This window comes from Euwallacea fornicatus, chromosome 2 (assembly GCF_040115645.1).
Source record: "Euwallacea fornicatus isolate EFF26 chromosome 2, ASM4011564v1, whole genome shotgun sequence".
Lineage (NCBI taxonomy): Eukaryota > Metazoa > Arthropoda > Insecta > Coleoptera > Curculionidae > Euwallacea > Euwallacea fornicatus.
The window spans coordinates 642,992-656,164 of record NC_089542.1 but is presented as its reverse complement, the minus strand read 5'-3'; the positions used below and the strand labels follow the sequence as shown (position 1 = coordinate 656,164).

The 13,173-nt window shown below is 39.0% G+C and overlaps 1 protein-coding gene and 1 long non-coding RNA gene across 13 annotated transcripts in view; one reads left to right on the top strand and one right to left on the bottom strand.

Moving 5' to 3' along the window:
* The window catches only part of pros (prospero), a 174,002-nt gene that overhangs the window by 57,100 nt on the left and 103,729 nt on the right, over positions 1-13,173 (bottom strand). Inside the window, exon 1 of one of the 11 annotated variants that reach the window (XM_066295551.1) lies at positions 5,530-5,643. The exons of 9 other annotated variants lie outside the window; for them this stretch is intronic. The gene's annotated coding sequence lies outside the window, so the exon portion shown is untranslated. Of the gene's footprint in view, positions 1-1,411; positions 1,668-5,529; positions 5,644-13,173 lie in introns of those variants that run through there. One more of the 11 variants, XM_066295559.1, reaches the window with a different exon arrangement.
* LOC136346526 (uncharacterized) overlaps positions 1-13,173 on the top strand; it is a 159,838-nt gene that overhangs the window by 64,987 nt on the left and 81,678 nt on the right. The window lies entirely within an intron of this gene.

Sequence of the window (13,173 nt, the reverse complement as noted above, 5' to 3'; positions counted from 1 at the left end):
ACCTTCCCAGCCGGAGCAATTTTTTTATGTTAAAAAAATGGTTTTTGTTTCGTTTTGATTATAATTTATTATAAATTTGTTATTTAAGTTCAGGCTGAGCACTTTACACGCACCCATGTCTGTAGAACAAAAAGGTACGGGGAATTGTTCTGCAACGGAAATGTATTATTTAATATTCCAGGTAGTTTGGAACATATTTTTGGTGGACCCTCTGGATGTGTTCGTAGTCTCTTAGAATGGGTAATAACAGAAAAAATTACGAGTGAAAAATATATGGCGGTTTCAAGATGTGTGCAGCGGCATGAGGTATCTTGGGTATACGCGCGTTTAAAACCGCAACAAGGCCCATTTTCTCTCTCCGACCTCTAGGTAAAGCGTACAACTTGAAAATTTTAGAAATTATACTATTGTCGCCATTAACGTCAAATATCGAGGAACCGGGAAAACAAAACTGAATTAGATGCATATTGTACTTTAATAAATAATACAAAAATAACCCGAATTGTTGCCCGAAGGAACTAAAGATGTTTAAAAAAAAAATTTAATTCTCTTTCCGATATTGACAAATATTAAATTAATTCCACACCCTACACATGGTTATGGTTTTGTTTAAATATACGTTATTTACTGATAATAAATGTACCACAAAATAAAGAGAAAAATTAACAGAAACGGTAAACATAAAATGACAATATCGGTAAATATAAAATTGGTATGAATTTGCACAATATTAGTCGTTAAAACTACCTCGAGCCCCCTATCATGTGATTTATATTCTATTCCTATGCAGCTTCCTCATCGTAACTACCAGTCAAATATTAAATTACACGAAATTTACATGGAAAAGTAATTTTCATCAGATACGAAATTTTGAGAAGTTTTTATTTTATGATCTGTTTCTTACGTCTTTTTCCTTCAACATTTCAGTGAAAATGCCTATTTTGTGAAAGTTGACCTGACCATTAATTGACCCTTTTCGATGAAAAGTTTCTTTTAAAATAACGTCTATGCACGAGCCTTTCAACAATAAATAATATGCGAAATGTTGTTTAAAGCGACCAATGGATGTAAACAACTAAAACAAGTAGAAACTGTTTAAAAAGTGCGCTTAATTCTTTGTTATTTATCACCCGCTTGTAAACTGCAACAATTGATTGTTCTATTGCTAAACCTATCGCGTTCATAAGTTTAGAAGAGAACAGTCGATGAGGAAACGCTTTTTTTGATTTTAACTTCTTTGTTGAGAATTCCGCTCGTGCGGATTTTGCCATGTAAAATAAAAAAAAAATAAAAAAAAAAAATCACATGTAAAATAATTTTTAAAACATTTTCTCATGCATCTACAAAACTGAAACACAGCAATAGCGCCGAAATAAAACTCCAAATGGGCCCATGCATCGCCGTCACCTACCGGAATCACCGTAAATCCATAACTAAAAAACAAAACAAAAAAGCGCGCACTTAAAGTCCCTTCAACTATTCAAGTCACTTAGAGTCCACATAACAACAGAACTTCGTATGATGAAGAGCAACTTCCGTCGGCCGGCCTGCAGCAACTCCAAGTCGAACTCCCGCTGGCGGACCAGAGCACTAGTTCCGTAACGTGCATGTCCTTACGGCACGAAGGATGTCGATGAAGTGAAGGCGCCGAACTAAGACGTCGGTTTAAGGCGCTAAGAAGGCGCCGCTGCAGGAGGACGCCTGCCGACGACTGACACAAGACGTCGCAGGGGGCGCAGCGCGCGCCGACGCCACCGTCTCTCCCCACCGAGGCGCGCGCGACACGCCCCCCATGTAGGGGAAACGATCCCCCCTCGCTAATTAAGTGATATTTTTAAGTAACTGCTAAGATTTTTAAGCGAGGACTCTCGGTTTCATTGTTTATTAACGTTCTTTTCGTTTTGTTTCAGCGCTTGCACATGTGGCGCACTTGTGGAGCATATATGCTCGGCACGCTTTTTCCGCATCCACCTCGATTATCTGGTTATAAATTAATGAATAACATCATCTTTTTCGGTATGACTCACATTTCGTTCAGTGCGATTGTTTGCCCAGGCTGGCAATGAGCGTTTCAATTTGACCAGTTTTACGTCATAACTTCTCTCGGTATGACTCGCATTTTACTTTAATTCCCATTTATCCTCTAAAGAACTCAATGATTGCATTACGTTTCACTTCCTCTCCTGGAGATGTATTTTCCACTTAGTTCCGAACTCTAATAGGAGTTAGCAACTTATTTCGAGTTCACACGAACACGTTGGTATTACAATCCTGGCAGGTATGACACACATTTGGTTTTTAGCTCCGTTTACCAAGATTTGCACCGTTATGCTAAACCAATTTTTAAGCTTTGTTTAATGTCGATGGCGTCCAGCGCGATATTCAAATTTCGTAGATTACGGTTTTGGTTTGGTTAAAGGAAAATTGGTGGATATATATAGTGAACTGCTCGGACTGAGATGATTTATATATTCGAATCTATATTAAATATTTGATTTTTAAGTTTTCAGATGTAAGTTAAAAAAATAATCGTTATCGATTTTATATGTTTCTTCTGTCTCTCTCTCCCTCTCTCTCTTTCTCTAAATTTCTCTCTTCCTCATGCCTTCTATTCTTGTTTCATACTTTTTATAAAATTCCTTTCGAATCCATTTAGTAAATATCTTAAAAGCCCAACTTTGAACTTTATACTAGAATCGGGAAATTGTATTTCTTAATGTTTAAAATTTTGTTGCAAAAATCACATTAAAATAAAATAATCTGTATTTTTAGCGTTTCCAAAGATTGCTCGCAATCGAAAACGGTCATTGTTTTTGATTTAAAAATGAATTCATTTGAATTATTTTATATACGTTGGAAAATGGGATTTTTTCCATTAGTCTCGTTGCTCTAGAAAAATACATAGATGACATTTACCTCATCGTGAAAAAAAAAATTTACCTTTTGTCGATACTTTGCGCTCGTTTCATTTTCAAAAATTATATTAATTTCATTTTAACGCCAATGTGAAAATAGATATACAGTGTCTGTGGTGCCCAAGACAGGGATATCCAACGTTGAGATCTCGCGAACGGCAACAAAAAGACATGTGAGGTTGTTCAAACCAAAAAAAGTCGCCCAATTTCGAGACCAACGAAAAAGATGCTTCGATATTTCTAGATCATCTCAGAAAAATTTATATTACGATTATCGTGTTTCGCACATAACTGAAAACTACTTACCATAGAAAAATGGAAGTCAGACATTACAAAGACAGATTTTCCATTAGAAATCCATGTCCCTAGCCCGATTTTCCATATCGTTCAAAATGCAAGAATTAGAGGAGATTTTTTCAATTTATGATCATCGTTTTGATTTTTCACATGTTCGGTTCATCTTTGGTTTTAACCCTTAAGCATTTATTTATAAGAGAACGTCTGTGATAGATATAATCTAAAAAAATAAGAACTTTAAACACGACGCATGGATGGCTTTAGAAATCCTTATCTGCGACGTACTGTGTGCACTTCGGGCCGTTTGACAGTTATACTGACAGATTCGTTCCTCGAACGACCTGCGATTCGTATTGAAAGCTCTGTGACCTAAATGCGGTTACGTAATTTGACTCAGTCTTTCGTAAATCGTTTACACGAATCCATGGTGGGTAAACTTTCAACGAAGTCGAAAACGAGAGGGAAAAAAGAAAAGTAAATAAAACGACTCGTGCGTTCGATCGCTAAGTGCACATGAAGATGTCGAAGAATAGGAACGGTTGAAGTCATGAAATATGCAACATTAATTAAAAAATTAGTCAAAAACAGTGCGGAGTCGTTTCGAAAATCTTTACTTTTTTAAAAATTTGCACAGCTTGATTTGGAATTTGCAAAGGAATGGCCGCGAACTCGAGTCGACATTAAATTAAAAAAAAGCGATATGTAAATTCAAAATGCCTTTTAGTGATGACGTCAAAATGTCTAGGAAACGATCGTTCTTATTGTTTTGCAAAAACCGTTGCTGAACATGGACTAACGTTCAACGAAAGTGTAAGCAGCACATTTTGTCCAACTTAAACATTTATCATTGATATAAATTCTTACGTGGAAACGTAATACAAGTCGCATTAAGTTAAGCAACTTCTCCGATAATAACCAAATTACGACTGGTTGAATGCTACTGACCCTTAATAATCCTTCTTTTTAATTTTCGCGATATTTGAGAGCATCACGGAGAAAAGAGGCATCGTTCTCATGCGTAACATCTCCAGAGGTGGCACCAACGACACCGTCCTTTAAGCGACCAGCAAAAAAGTAAGTACTCGCATTAAGTCAGGTGCCAAGAATCGAACACGAAAGCCAAGTGGGAAATGCGCAACGTAAATTTTTTCAGAAACGCCTGAGCACCCCTGCCACTTTTATTTCTAAGCAACTGACACGAATTCCAACACTAACTCCTATCCAAGTGCATTGCACGTCCGCGTCCTCGACGTCAAACTTAAATAAAGAAAAAAAGAGATTTTTTTTCTCGCTGAAACTGAAGTCAGATCCAGCATTAAAAAGGCGCCTACTGATCCATAGCTCACCATGATTATGGGTCTCAGCACATAAAGCTTATTCAACTTTTTTTAGCTATCGGGAGGTCAGACATGAAAACAATGGAATAATGGAAACGATGCTTTGTACAGGGATGGCTCGAAGTTAACGAGTTTGTCCGGGTAGAGGGAGAGAAAGACCGACTGAAAATCCTGATGGTGGTTTGTTTTGTTTGTTTTTTTGTTTTTGTATACGACACAATCCCATTGGAAATGACCGGAGGAGTTGAATTGGAAAAGATTTTTTAAATAATTTAAATTTTGTGTCACGTGCACTTCGGACTGTTCGTCGCCTCCTACCCGGTGCGTCTTCGATGGTTTCAGAAAAGCGTTCGCTCGATAACGCCGTTTTGAAATGGAATGTTAGACGGACCGGGGCCGGGAGTTTTCTAACTTCGACGGGGAGTGCTGTTTTCCGCGTTGCGACCAGTGGAAGGAAATGGGTTGGTGGCGTTCAACGCGCGATGCGATGGGACCACCCGAACCTGAGACAGTGCGAACGCGACAGGAAGATTGTAAAAGTCCGCACATTTGGGCGGTCGAACCCGAGGATGTCCTGTCGAAACGCAAGGGGATTCGGAAAAAAAAAAAATATATATATATATATATATATATCTGTCCAGCTAACTACTTTTTCATCCCAGCGTATTTGAGTCTAGACCCGGGGGCCGGAATCCCCCACCGGACTTCAATAATGCACCCTTTCAACCCTTCCGCATGCATTTCTACGCTTCAGCGGTGGAAGTCCGAGCCAAACACGAGGGGGCGACTATTTAAAGATTTTACTTCTTAACATGCTGCTACTCATCCTTCACTATTTTCCCACTTTTGTTCGTCGCCGGCCACTGTCCACCTAGCACTTGTCACACAATTCGTTTTTTTTTTTTTTCACTGCACTCCTCGAGCGGCCCAATAAAATTGCTATGCACAAAAAAAAGCAGTAAGCCTTTCAGCCCACTTACCTTGTAAATTTTTCCTTAATTTTTTTTTGTTTTTTTTTTGTTGTAGTAGTAACCAAAAAAACCGAAACTAAAAAAAGACGCGCACACTTACTACATAGGAATGATAACACTTGGGATACATGGCAATGAATGTCCGTCTTGTGGGATACTATCAGGCCGCGTCAAGGAGTGGGGAGACGCATGAGCAGCGTCGCGACGCCGAAGGATGCCGGACGGTGGTGCCCCCATCGTCCTTCGGCAGACTTTCGAACTTTCGACGCAGTTTTTTTGCACGCACGAGGCGGCAGCAGGAGGAAAAGTGGTTTGAGTTGGGGTCGGACAGGAGTTGGGTGCGTTTCGGGGGTGTTCGCTCTTGCGTCCGGACCCGTTATCTGCTGCTTTAATTTTATGGATATGTTTAATTTCAGAGGGTTTTTTCGAGGCTTCAGGGGGAAGATGTTGGTGGCGTTTTTTTTTTTTTTTTGTTTTCGTTTATTAGAAGGGAGCCTTGCTCGGGTTTGGGGGGACGGGTGGACGGTGGCGGAGCTGAAGGAGGAACGAAAGGCTTCCAAGCTACGCCAACACTGGCCCCATTCTTATGCTCGCAATTAAAAATCATGCTCTCGAGTTATCAGAGATAGAGTATCGTAAATCTTCTCGGAAAGAAAGTTGTAATAAAACTTCGAGCATTTCCCAGGCTATTATCTTGACGTTTCAACATTTTGCGGCTCATCCCGCAGGTTCATTTTTCGAATACGGACCTGAATTTTTTATTCACTGTTCCGAATAATCCTTTAATTCCAAGAACTAACAATATGCGACTTAAAATGTGATTTTACTATATCTACGCTTTACAAACAATAGTTATTCCCTACATTGAAGTGAACTGCATATTTCAAAATTTGCTAAGTACGGCATTTTGCCGTTCATACATTACGTTCTTCAACTGTAGCGCGTCTACCATTCAGATGGTTGCGTTCAATCTTCAGTACTCCCTAAAATAATCGTTTTTCCAGGCACTTCGGATTTGCGACTTCAACGAATTACTTGATTGTAAAAGGAGGTGTCACCTCTGGATGCCGCTTTCCGAAGGACTTGATGAATAACTCGATACCTACTGACCCAGTGAGACAACGAAGATCCGAAGCGTTATACATTCGAGTTGGTACTCTTATGCCAAAAACGACGTCCAAAAAAGAGAGATTTGGAAAAGAGGTGCAGGAACAAAACCAAGGAAAAAACTACAGGGAGTAAAAGCGTAAGAAAATAACAGCAACATGTTGGTAACAGTTCGGATCTCGCACCTATCTGGCACCTGCTGTTTCTTGGAACAGATGCTAGTCGACTGGGCACAGTTCCATTCTCAACCAATGGGAGGGGGCCCAGCGACTATATAAGCGAGCAGTTTTCGCATTAGTCTCAGGTCCACTCGATCACAAGTAGAGATGGGAGTGCTTGAAACGGGATGTAAAAGAACTCGGTGAGACCCATGGACATGTATAACCCTTCGTCCAATCTTCAATAACTGAATCCAATATGTAAATTCGGATTGCAGTATTACGTCATTAGCGTTAGTGGCATTAAACATTTTTACGATTTGTAACAAGCTCAGTATTGTTGAAATTAATTTGGCAAAATAAATTACAACTGCACAAGTCATTGTTGTACCTGATTCCGTTTGTTAACTCGATTGCGTGTAGATACCGATTTCCATTCCTCAACTATTTCCAAAACTATTCCATAATGGATTTAAATTTATTTTACCCATGGTAATTTCTTTATCAGAAACGCATCATGCTGGCCGATGATAAAACCAGACTGCTAGTGATGTTCACATGAATTTTGAAATAATTAAAAGGACGTGTGCATCATACGCCGTAAGATTGTGCGACAGAATGATGGATATTTTGCATTTTTTAATTATTTGTTTGGCAGTAGAATACGGAATCGGATCAATACAGGAAGAATTTTTCGACATTGTCTGGAGCACTATGGCCAAACTTGGATCTCCGAGATTTCATTTCTTTTATCGCCTCAAATCGATGAACATAATTTCTCCACTTGGTCAGACAATTTCCCTATAAATGACCATTTCCAGAGGCGGCACCCATGAATTTCGGTAAACCGCATTTGCGATAAATCCACTTGTTTATTACCTACTACCAATTAAAGGAACGAATCGTGCACATGTTCGTTGTTTCCTCTGCGTAGACAATGTAGACAACAAGGGTCAGAATAGTTTATATGAACTAGAGAGCGTCTAACGAAATCGTTTTTTTTTTTACATCTGCTGCAGGGCTGATTCTGGCTCATAATCCTTGTTGCAAAAGTATCCGAAAATTTGTACCAACATGTAGTTATTTTCTAATTTGAAGGGTTTCAGTATTTCATTTTTAATGACGTGTGAATGCCGAAACAAAAACTCGTCCTTTTTGTGGTAACTTGATACTATAGGTCTTTTAGCCCTATTGATCGGGAAAAATGGCCGACAGTTTTAGTCGAGTACGAAAAATGTGCCTATTTTGATTTGGAAATTTTATACATTCGTTCTACGTGTCCGGGTATCGACCGGGCGTTGCATTGCAAAATGATGGATGCACATCCCTCATCTGCATGGACCCTTGTTGCAGTTTGTGTTTTGTGTATCGGCAAATATTAAACAAAAATTCCGCCTCTTTTTTTCTGGGTCTGGCTGTCGGGGGTTTAATCCTTGGGGCACAGCAGAGCATTATTAAGCTTCTGTACCCGTTTGCGTTATTTTTTTCGTAGGGAAACTGCCCTCATCCATAATTAATTTGCGAAAATGTTATATCAAGAGTTGGGAGTTGATTCTTTTCTTTATATTGTACCACATCAAAAGCACTATTTCTTCGGTAAGTATACTATTTCGTTTCTCAGTTTTGAGCTTAAAAAAAAGCGACGAAAGGTCTAAGTATCATCACTGGAAACCGAGACTCAACGCACAAATAAAATCTTTTCAAATTCGAAAAAGAATTATTTAAATTCAAAGAGCATGATCAAAGTGTTTCCTTGAAAATTTTTTGAACATGATAGTGAGGAGGTCCCTCCTTCGGAAGGAGGATTCGAGCATTTTCGAGTAATATTCGAGCATTATCTGGGGTACTCACGATTAATATCGAGGTGCGGGCCAAGTGGCCCAGTAGCCTTTGTTTGGGCTAAGGTTTACGGTCTCAAAATCGCTTTATTTTCGGTTAGAGTGAAAAGAAATATTTAGTTATTATTTGGAAAACACGCGGCTTTTTAAAAATGGGAAAAATTGGTGAAAACAGTTAAAGTATTTTTAAATAGAAACAAACAAGCACACAACTCTCTATTTGCATGAAACCATATGGCAAAGCGCGTTATCCAGTACACATAAAAACCTTATAGCTGTTGACTGTACGCCTAAATCCTGTCAATTGATAAATTAGAGGTACATAATAGTGACGCAGGGATGCAGGGTTATCTTCAAAAAAACTTGATTCTTCAAAAAGGTTGCCGTATGTACAGGGTGGTTGCTCGTATTTAGACTGTTTCTGAATTCATTGCTTGCTGAAGATGGGGAATGACCCTTGAATATTGAAAAGCTGCGGGGCTACGACAAAATCGTTAGAAAATATTATTAAAGGATACGAAAGAAAATTACAAAGGTGGCTGAAAAATTTTTTTTTTTAAGTTAGAAAACTTGAAGTGAAACACCTTATTTTCGTTTTTTTTTTTTGAGAGATTTTTCGCTCTCATTCAAAATTTTATGTGACATGTTGACATTTGATTCAGCAGTTTTCGAATTATTTGCATTATTTATGGATTATGATTTTATCATTTAATTGGGGGAAAAACTGAATATCAGTTAGTATGATTACCTGTTATTAAATGCTATCTATATTCACGCTTTATAAATAATGCAAATATTTCGAAAACATTTAATCATTTAATCGGCAGAGAAACTGAATCGCAGTTACCATGATTACGTACAATTAAATTGAATGATTCATAAATGCCAAAAAATTTGAAAACTAAATCAAGTGTCAACGTATTTCACCGGAAACAACAGGTATTGGGCACACTCTGTAGCTTTTTTACCATTTTATATAGAACTCTGAAACTCTGATCACTTGCTCAATGCTACAAATTTATTTGAGTAATTCCGAACCTTGTTCCATCGGATACGGCCGAAGGTTATCGCGCCTCTCAATTTTTCATTCGGACACCCTGTATTTTTTTAAATATTTTTGGAGTTATTAAACCGTTTTCTATACTACAGGATCCTTTTGGAAATATTTAAAAATATTTAAGAATAAAAAATAAATAAATAAATAACGAATCACAAAACGGTTGTTTTCCTAAATCGCCTTTGTTTTCGATTCTATTTGTGGTAAAAGCGGCAAATCTTAATATATTTTTTTGTTTTTCTTTAGTAGATTCTTCCACGCAAACTCTTAAAAGTTAATTATTTCGAAGCGCTACTGTAGCGAACGGCTATCCAGTTTAAAGTTTCTAATGGAAACTTACAATTTATGAAATGGATAGTTCACTCTCTAAATAAATCTGGGCACGCCAAGAAATCTTAAGCTTGCTTTAAAAGATCGGAAAAAATGAGTTTTTCTTAAATAGTACCAGTTCTTAAATAACAGTAGTAGCAGTTTGAAGGTTGCTACTTAAAAGATGATTCCGGTGGAGTATGGGCGGGGGAGATTTTCAATAAGCCAAAATTGGAAAAACGCAACGCTAATATGGTATCTGTATGGGAGAAAAATTTGCATCTTCCATGTTGGGCAAAATTTTGTAATCCACATAGATACTTTCATGACAATTTTTTTCTCGATTTTTGTTTGTTTCCAATCTGTGGGGCGGGTAGGAGAGGGGAGGTGCCGTTTCAATGAATCACCCAAGTGACGAAAAAAAAAAAAAAAACAAAATTTTTACTGGCCCTTGGACCAATCTCCCTTCACCGTTGTGGACTCGTAGATGATTTCCCGTATTTATAAAAACTTTCACAAGCAGTCTGCAGATTAAAACCCACATAACCACTCTCTATACACACAAATATACATTCCATTTTTGCATGGCAAATGACAGCATTATCCCTCCGACAAAAAAGCCATTCGCTTATCGGACTTTCGGCCACGGGGGTCCGTCCCTGTATTGATTTCCGCCCGAAACAGCGGGCCGGCGGCAACAAGTGGCCCCGCGCGCTACTGAAAAAAAAATCAAAAAAAGAAACGCGCGGGCGTCTTTTTTTTTTGTTTTTTAGGTTTTTTTTTATTGGCGATCAACAATGACACCTATTAATACTTTTTCAGTGTTTCGGATTGCGGTTGTTCATTGAGAGCGGCCGTAAAATCGGGCTTTTTGTATTAATTATGTAGAAAATATTATTATGGTTTATTGGGAATCGATTTCGGGCCGCGTGTCCGGTTTTGTGTTATTTATTTTTATACGCTTATAATGTGTTTTTTATGCGGGTCGAGTGAATTTATTTATTGGCGGGTAGTTTACGTGTTAGCGGCTTTTTATGTCTGTATGGCAATTGGATAATTTGTGGCTCAATTGAATACAAAACATGTTAAATGTGTCCCGGCAAACGTTTATGGGGCTGCGGCGAAAATCGCGAAGACGGTGGATAAAAAGGAAAACGTAAAGAGGTTGAACGTGGTCACTTACCATTGGGGAATTCCAATATATCCAAAAAAAAAAAACAAAAAAAAACTCTACACAAATAAAAATATTGCAAAACTTTTATGTAACATTAAAGTAAGGAACTTTGCGTGATGTGAATTATTGCAACTGCGCGATCACATTGAATGAACTTAAAACGAAGAAGAAAACACGAGAAACGATTTATTTGCACATAATCAGCCTTTTTAAAACCATCAAACAAAAACACGCGTCTTCGAATTCCATAAGGAACTAATTCGAACCTCAAAGAAAACTTAACGATAATTTCAAGAAAGCCCCCCTCCCCCACCCCTCTCACTTTAATTTAACGAACTTCTTTGAAATACCGACCATATGCCACAACGCGGACAATAAATCCACGCTTGAGATCACAGTGTGCTCAGGGGTGAATTATCCCTCGGGTATTACCGGGGTTGGTAGAAAACTACGTGATCGCAAGCCTCTACTTAGATGTTGCACAAAGTGGGATGTCGCGAAGGAACGTCGGCATTAAGTGGCAAACGGGATGCAGGGTTGAACGAAACAGTTCGGAACTTGTTTAACGAAACACCAGCGATCTCCTTCATTATATTTTTAGATCGACCCGGTACGCGAAGACGTCCTTTTGTGAGCACTGGAGTTATGGAATTAGCGAAGCGGATCTGTCTTGAAAAGGGTACCACCACGTGAAGAAGTACTTGGCACACGAGAGATAAGGGCACGCGACCGTTGGCGATGTTCTTCTTGGTTGACTTTAGCTTGTGCCTTCCATGGTCCAATAATGTTAAACATGAGGGATTTTAATTCTACTTGTACTTGCGACGCGGCAAATAATGACAATGGTTAAGCTCGGGACACGGCATTAAGGGTATTTAATACATTTGCAAGTGTTTCGTGTAACAGTCTTATTTGAAACCCATCTAACGTTTACATAGGTCTATTTGTGCCACGTGACCAATTTGCATAATTGAGGAATGTGGATTTTCCTGTTTGTATTATGTTGGATCTAAACGAATCTCCGATGCCACTCCTCCAGACGACCCTACATCACCGCCCGGTAAACCTGCAGGGTTGCTGCCAAAGAAGAGAGTGGTAGAAGAGCAGCTTCCGTCCTGGTTCTGCGCGAATTGCTCTGGGTCCTCTCGAAAACTTGCGGGTTCAGATGTCTGTCGAGGAAGTGAACTCCACATTTGGCACATTTGTTGCATACCATGACGGTGATGGCAGTCCGCGTCGCATGTTTTTCCATCGATGAGTAAGTAAAATATGCGACATCGCGCGCATGTGCGACCGGGAGTGGAATGGACTGAGAGGAAAGGCCAGCTATCACGTCTAGAGCTACTCGCCCTTCATTCGTAATTTCGTCGTATGAGTTGCCGTGCTATACGAATCAGATGGTAGCTAGGATTCGCCCGTGGAAATGTGCGACGAGTCGAGCTAGTATCGTACGAGTGCAAGAGGAGTGATAGCCATTGGAATTTATATTTTAATTTTTCTGTGAAGGAGCTCTAGCCATCACTAGAACTCGCAAATTTGTACTACGCACACACACACACACACACACACACACACACACACACACACACACATTAAGAGAATTTCTTGGCATAAATCGTTTAAATTCGTACTTTTCTGTTTTAGACATCGCTAAATTTTATATAATTAACAAAAAATGTAAATAATCAAACCGCGCCCACACTCAAACGATATTATACTAATCAACGCACGATTAATTTGTTTTTATTAGCCACATGTTGATATCCAAGAATTTTTTCTGTCCTACTCACTGTACTCGCTCCAGCACATTAGTTTTCATTAGAATTCACCCTTGGACAGGCCAGAGTAATTAAGTGTAAAGCAAGGAAGGCAGGTGGGTGGACATCGGTCGGTCGACGACGGGAAATTGCAGGAGTGTGCTCTATTAACCAGAGGCGCCGCCTATGTTCTCTTTACCCCATTCAAAATGCACAATCAAGATCTGCTTATAAGAACTAATAGAAACGCTTT